Consider the following 7,037-nt stretch of genomic DNA (forward strand, 5'->3'; position numbering starts at 1 on the left):
GATTAGTAATCATTTCTGGGAATGAAAACCGTCTTCTAAGCAGTTTCTTTGAATGATGATGCTGGTAGCGGGTGTGTGTGTGTGTGTGTGTGTGTGTGTGTGTGTGTGTATGTTAATAAGACTTGGATCCAATACCACCATTTTGAAAAGCTTTCCTTGATCTTTCTTGTAAAAATTCATGGTTCTTTTTATTTCCATAAATGTACCTCTATTGATTATCTGTCATTCTGATTCATATTGTGATTAGTTCCTTAAAAATTATTTTATTGCAAGTCTCTTGAAAGCAGCAGTTAACTTTATTTTTTTATTTAAATGTTTTCAATGTTTTTATTTACTTTTTTTTTTGAGATAGACAGAGAGTGAGCATGAATGAGGGAGGGGAAGAGAGAGAGGGAGACACAGAATCCAAATCAGGTTCCAGGCTCTGAGCTGTCAGCACAGAGCCTGACATGGGGCTCAAACCCACAAATTGTGAGATCATGACCTGAGCCTAAGTCAGACACTCAACCGACCGAGCCACCCAGGTGGATGAAGAATAATCATATTCTTCAAGTTCTATGCAGGTGCTTACAAATAGAAGGTCTTCAATGCTGATTGGACTAAAAACCTATTAAGTTGTTACTTTAGTCATTAACAATTACAAGGCTAGTCGAAAGAGGTGAAAATCTGTACACTGAAAACTGTAGAAAGTTCATGAAAGAAATTGAAGAAGACACCAAAAAATGGAAAAATATTCCATGCTCATGGATTGGAAGAACAAATATTGTTAAAATGTCTATACTACCCAAAGCATCTACACATTCAGTGCAATCCTTATCTAGCATTCTTGACAGAGCTAGAACAAACAATACTAAAATTTGTATGGAACCACAAAAGACCCCAAATAGCCAAAGCAATCCTGAAACAGATAACCAAAGCTGGAGGCATCACAATAGCGGGCTTCAAGATGTATTACAAAGCTGTAATCATCAAGACAGTATGGTACTGGCACAAAAACAGACACTCAGATCAATGGAACAGAGTTGAGAAGCATGAAATGGACCCATAAACATATGGCCAACAAATCTTTAACAAAGCAGGAAAGAATATCCAATAGAATAAAGACAGTCTCTTCAGCAAATGGTGTTGGGGAAAACTGGACAGTGAAGAATGAACAGAAGAATGCAGAAGAATGAACCCGGACCAATTTCTCACACCATACACAAAAATAAACTCAAAGTGGATGAAAGACCTCAATGTAAGACAGGAAGCCATCAAAACCCTTGAGGAGAAAGCAGGAAAAAACCTCTTTCACCTCAGCCACAGCAACTTCCTACTCAACATGTCTTTAGAGGCAAGGGAAACAAAAGCAAAAATGAACTATTGGGACCTCATCAAGGTAAAAACCTGCACTGCAAAGGAAACAATCAGCAAAACTAAAAGGCAACCGACGGAATGAGAGAAGATATTTCAAATGACCTATCAGATAAAGAGTTAGTATCCAAAATCTATAAAGAACTTACCAAACTCAACACCCAGAAAACAAATAATCCAGTGAAGACATGGGCAAAAGACATGAATAGACACTTCTCCAAAGAAGACATCCAGATGGCCAACCGACACCTGAAAAAATGCTCAATATCACTCATCATCTGGGAAACACAAATCAAAACCACAATGAGATACCACCTTACCCCTGTCAGCATGGCTAACATTAGCAACCCAGGCAACAGCAGATGCTGGCGAGGATGCAGAGAAAGAGGAACCCTTTTACACTGCTGGTAGGACTGTAAACTGGTGCAGCCACACTGGAAAATGTGTGGAAAATTTTCAAAATACTAAAAATAGAACTACCCTATGACACAGCAATTGCACTACCAAGTATTTATCCAAAGGATATAGGTGTACTGTTTCAAAGGGTCACACACACCCCAATATTTATAGGAGTGCTATTGACAATAGCCAAAGTACTGAAAGAGCCCAAATGTCCATCGACAGATGAATGGATAAAGAAGATGGGGTATATAAGAGAGTATTACTAAGCAGTCAAAAAGAATGAAATCTTGCCATTTGCAACCAGTGTGTATGGAACTAGTGTATTATGCTAAGCAAAATTAGAGAAAGACCAATAACCTATGACTTCACTCAATGTAGAATTTAAGACACAAAACAAATGAACATAAGGGAAGGGAAGCAAAAATAATATAAAAACTGGGAAGGGGACAAAACAGAAGAGACTCTTAAATATAGAGAACAAATAGAGGGTTGCTAGAGGAGTTGTGGGAGGGGGGATGGGCTAAATAGGCAAGGGGCATTAAGGAGGACACTTGTTGGGATGAGCACCGGGTATTATATGTAGGGAATGAATCACTGGATTGTACTCCTGAAATCATTATTGCACTATATGCTAACTCAGATGTAAACTTAAAAAAATAATAAGAAAGAATAATTAACAATTACAAGGTTAGTAAGTCTGTCACCTGGTCTTGAAAACTATGGCTGCTGAGAAGTTAGGCTTCATGAGATAATAAATGCTGTGTATTATTATTATTTTACATATCTACCACCTAAAGTTTAAGTTGGAAACATTGTGTCCATGGTATATGTGAAATGGCTTTGGACACCATAAAACTTCATAAAAATGCTAGAGGTGACTGTTAGATTCGATATAAACCAAGGGTATAGCATTTCAGTGGCTAGGTAGCCCAGTGATATATTTTTTATTAAATGAGGTGGTCTAAAAGTAGTATAGTAAACCTCATGGCTAGGATTCATTCATACTCCACTAAAATTTGAATTCATCACTATGATCACATGAACTGAAATGTATCTTTGCTCTACCAATAGCACATGGTTTTGTTAAAGATATTTTTTTCAGAGTTTGATAGCCTGCATAAACAAATTATAATAAAAGTAATAGCTGTGTTATAAAACATTTTCAGAGACTGCTACCAAGGACCTCTATGTGACAACACTTTGGCCTAATGGAAGGGTGTCTCCATGGCTACTGAATCAGAAAGCATTAAAGCTGCCTAGCTATTAAAATAGCTGTTTGCGGGGTGCCTGGGTGGCTCAGTCGGTTGAGCGGCTGCCTTTGGCTCAGGTCATGATCTCAAGGTTTGTGAGTTTGGGCCCCACATCAGGCTCTGTGCTGGCAACTCAGAGCCTGGAGCCTGCTTCTGATTCTGTGTCTTCCTCTCTCTCTGCCCCTCCCCTGCTTGCTCTCTGTCTCTTTCTCAAAAATAATAAACATTAAAAAAAATTTTTTTTAAATAAAAAATAAAAAAAATAGCTGTTTGCTATTTATTTCCTTATTTCCTTTTAGCACAATTAATAAGGTGTCTATCTTGTACATAGTTTATTTTAAATTATTACAGACACAGATCATTGGAGAATATGGGCAATCCAAATTATTTTATACAATGCGATAGAAAATTATTTCAAAAAGACAGGAATGAACAAGAAAAATAACCTTCAGTTTTTATAAGCATATAAGTAAAAAACCTGATTACATTTGTAACAATCTACTATTATAAAACATGATATGAAAATTAAAATTCAGAGGAATCCTTTGGAATTAAACAAGGGGATTCAGAAAGACCAAGATTGCAGGAACTCACGCCCACACTGCTACAATCAGAAAATCAGAAATACTGGCCCATTGACATTTGGGTGTGCTACTGTTACTGAATAGCTAATATTTGAAGGACTTAAAACATCATCCAACAGTGTAAACCTTGAACAAAAAGAAGTCTAGAATTATGCAATACTTCCAGAGCAAAAGTAGAGGAAAAACTTATAAAAGTTATCAGGAGCTCAAATATATGCCAGTGAGTCGGAGTTACCCATTCTTCAAATTGTTTTTATTGGAAATTTTAAGTGGAACAATGATCGAAACGTTTTCCAATCCTAATTTAAAAAATAAAGCAAGACAACACAGAGTACTCCCTAAAACTGGCATTCGAATGAGGAAAAATCTTCACTTGGGTTTGAGAAAATGTATGACCAAAGACAATGACACATGCAGAGAAAAGAGAACTACTATGAATTTTAATTTTAAGGAACAATATCTGTGATCACACTTTTAGTCTTTCATTATAAATTTTACAGAATAACATTTGAAATGTGCTGCAAAGTATTCATGTTTTGAAGTAAGCTATAAATATAATTCTCGGTAAATGAAAATGCCACAGTACTGTATTTAAATGTTTTCTCTGTCAGGCCATATTCTAATCTTCTGTCTCATGAGCTTATTTTTATCTGCCTTTTTTCATTACTCTAGTAGAAAAACTAGAAAATATAGGTAAGCAAAAATGAAAAAAAAATATTCTATATTGTCACCACCCAGAGATAAATATAAACATTTTTGGTTTCCAGACTTATGAAAGCTCTATTCACTATACTGTAACCTAATTGTTTCCCCCAGTTACTATAATGTGGACATCTTTCCTTGTCAACAATAGACATGCCATCATTTTGAGGGCTTCACAATATTCCATATCATAATTTATTTAACCAAACCTGCATCAATATCATGCAGGCTGGCTGGGTCCGAGGACCCGGAAGGGATTCTTGCAGGACCCATCAAGAGGGTCCTTGGCTTTGCACAGGATAGAAATCAAACCTGAGTCAAGAGGCAGTGAGAGCAGAAGGTATTGAAGACCTAGAGAGAATGCAGATACAGAGTGTCTGGGAGACTCAGAAAGGAAAGAAGGGTGAGCCTCGTCTTTGCTTGGGACCTGGGGTTTGTACTGAGGATTGTGGTCCAGTGTGTGTGTCTGCTCGGGCATCCAGGAGCAAAGATGAGTGTTGAGGTGTCTTCTGTAGGTCACATATGCCTTGGAGCCAGGGGTCTTGGTGAGTCAGTGCTTTTGGGCAATCTTCATGATAACTCTGCCTGGTCACTCCTTAGGTGTTCTCTATTGTGCTGGAAGACTCTAAAGAAATCATGAATGCCTTGAGTTTTACAAAGAGGACATACATAATCTGTTCTATTAGGCCTGTGTAAGGTGGGGGAGAACAGAGGCAGCAAAAAGGCAGTCTTTCATGAGGTCCTTTCAGTTTCCCGGTCTCAAATAGATGTTTGGGTCGTTTATTATAAAAAGGTGATAAACAATCTATTTTCTATCCTGTACCTGGAATGACCTTTTACAATGTAAATGAGATAAGTTACTCCCCCTACTGATAACTTCATTTTACTCTTGGGGGAAAAGACCTTAACTCCTCCCCTGGCCTACAGAACCCTACCTAAGCGGGGTCCTGGCTCCACACCAAGAACCTCCTATCTGTCTTCGTCTCATCTGTTCTAGCCTTGCATAATTGTCTCTCTGGTCAGACAAGGCAACAATGTGTTTCTGCCTCAGGAACTCTGAACATAGCTTACCTTTAGCTAGACACTCTTTAGCAAGCTCCTCACTATCTGGGCCTCTGCACCTGGAAAGGCTTTCTGTTACCATCTGCCCACTCTGCCACCAGTTTCCGTTACTGCCCTTCATACTGTCCAAAAACATCCTTCATTCTTTTTGTTGTTGCTGTATATTTTGTCATCCCCTCGAGGCTGTAGATAAGCACAGTACTAGGCATATGCCAGACCCTTAGTGTTTGCTAAATTGATTTGTTAATTCAGGACAGAAACTTAACAAATGTTGTCCTTCCTACCTTAGTTGTGTCTTCAGAGGCAGCGTTTGCAGGGAAAAGAACATTAGTCTAGGAGTAAGCCAGGCTTTTCTAATCCCGGGCGCATTAAAAGTCATCAGGGGAAAACTTCCTCTAACTCTCACCCCTTTCTGCCACAACCACACCCTCGGAGGTAATACTCAGCAATTCTCCTTTGTGGTATTTACTACAGTTGTTAATTATTCACATCATTGTTTGTCTTATGGGGAAGAAAGGTTGTTTTTTTTTAATATGAAATTTATTGTCAAATTGGTTTCCATACAACACCCAGTGCTCATCCCAACAGGTGCCCTCCTCAATACCCAGCACCCACCCGCCTCTCCCTCCCACCCCCCATCAACCATCAGATTGTTCTCAGCTTTTTTTTTTTTTTCAATGTTTATTTATTTTTGGGACAGAGAGAGACAGAGCATGAACGGGGGAGGGGCAGAGAGAGAGGGAGACACAGAATCGGAAACAGGCTCCAGGCTCTGAGCCATCAGCCCAGAGCCCGAGGCGGGGCTCGAACTCACGGACCGCGAGATCGTGACCTGGCTGAAGTCGGACGTTTAACCGACTGCGCCACCCAGGCGCCCCTGTTCTCAGCTTTTAAGAAAGGTTTTAAACAAACTCCATGAGGTTCAGGACTATGTCTAACTCCCCGGCTGGGTTCCCAGCTCTGGCAATCATGCCTGGCACACAAAAAAATATTTGTTGAATAAGAGAAACATTAGTCTTCTCTGGGCTGAAAATACTGGAGTTTAATAAAAATTTTAACCCTCTGTATTTTATCTTAAGAGCTGGCACTAGAATTCTTAGGAAATATGCGGTAGACCATTTGGAGTAGGTGAACGTTGAGGACTGTGAGAAGGTGCTGAGGCAACAAAAGAAAGGACTGACCGGTTCTGCATGACAAAACGAGAGGAATTTGTTTTGGCTCTAAGAGAGAGGAAGAGGCCAGTGATGTTGACATAAAACTGGGGCACCAGGTGAAGGAGGAGGGGTGGAGGAGTGCAAATTCCCTTGGCAAGGTCTCTACTTCTGTCTTTCCATCTCAGTAAAGAGAATGGCCGAGCAAACCACCCTGTGAGTGTGGTGTGTATGTGGAGGAGGCGGGGCAGGGGGGTGAAAACAGGAAAGAACCTGAATGTGACATCTGGGTCCATGTGCTGCTGAACAAAGGCAAAAGCACGTGACACTGAAATAATCCATAAACCGAGGACACAAAAGTGTAGAGCCAGAGGTGCCTTTGAGACTGTAAAGCGCCTGGGAATTGAGAGAAATCAGCCACAAGCCTTGGGATTGGGGGATTGATTTCATTTTAGCTATACCTCAGGGGACAAGGAGACCCCAGGTCACACCTGAATTGAAAAAAGTGACTCCTATTATTGCCTATATCTGGC

General features: G+C 39.8%; 1 long non-coding RNA gene across 1 annotated transcript; it reads right to left on the reverse strand.

The window, feature by feature from the left end:
• Positions 1–3,820: 3,820 nt before the first annotated feature.
• Positions 3,821–5,728, reverse strand: LOC123584982. The gene is made up of 2 exons (XR_006705819.1): positions 5,638–5,728; positions 3,821–4,914 (listed from the first exon to the last, which is right to left on the reverse strand). It is a non-coding gene; the product is annotated as an uncharacterized LOC123584982 (long non-coding RNA).
• Positions 5,729–7,037: the final 1,309 nt, after the last annotated feature.

The sequence above is a fragment of the Leopardus geoffroyi genome, chromosome C3 (assembly GCF_018350155.1).
Source record: "Leopardus geoffroyi isolate Oge1 chromosome C3, O.geoffroyi_Oge1_pat1.0, whole genome shotgun sequence".
Classification (NCBI taxonomy): domain Eukaryota; kingdom Metazoa; phylum Chordata; class Mammalia; order Carnivora; family Felidae; genus Leopardus; species Leopardus geoffroyi.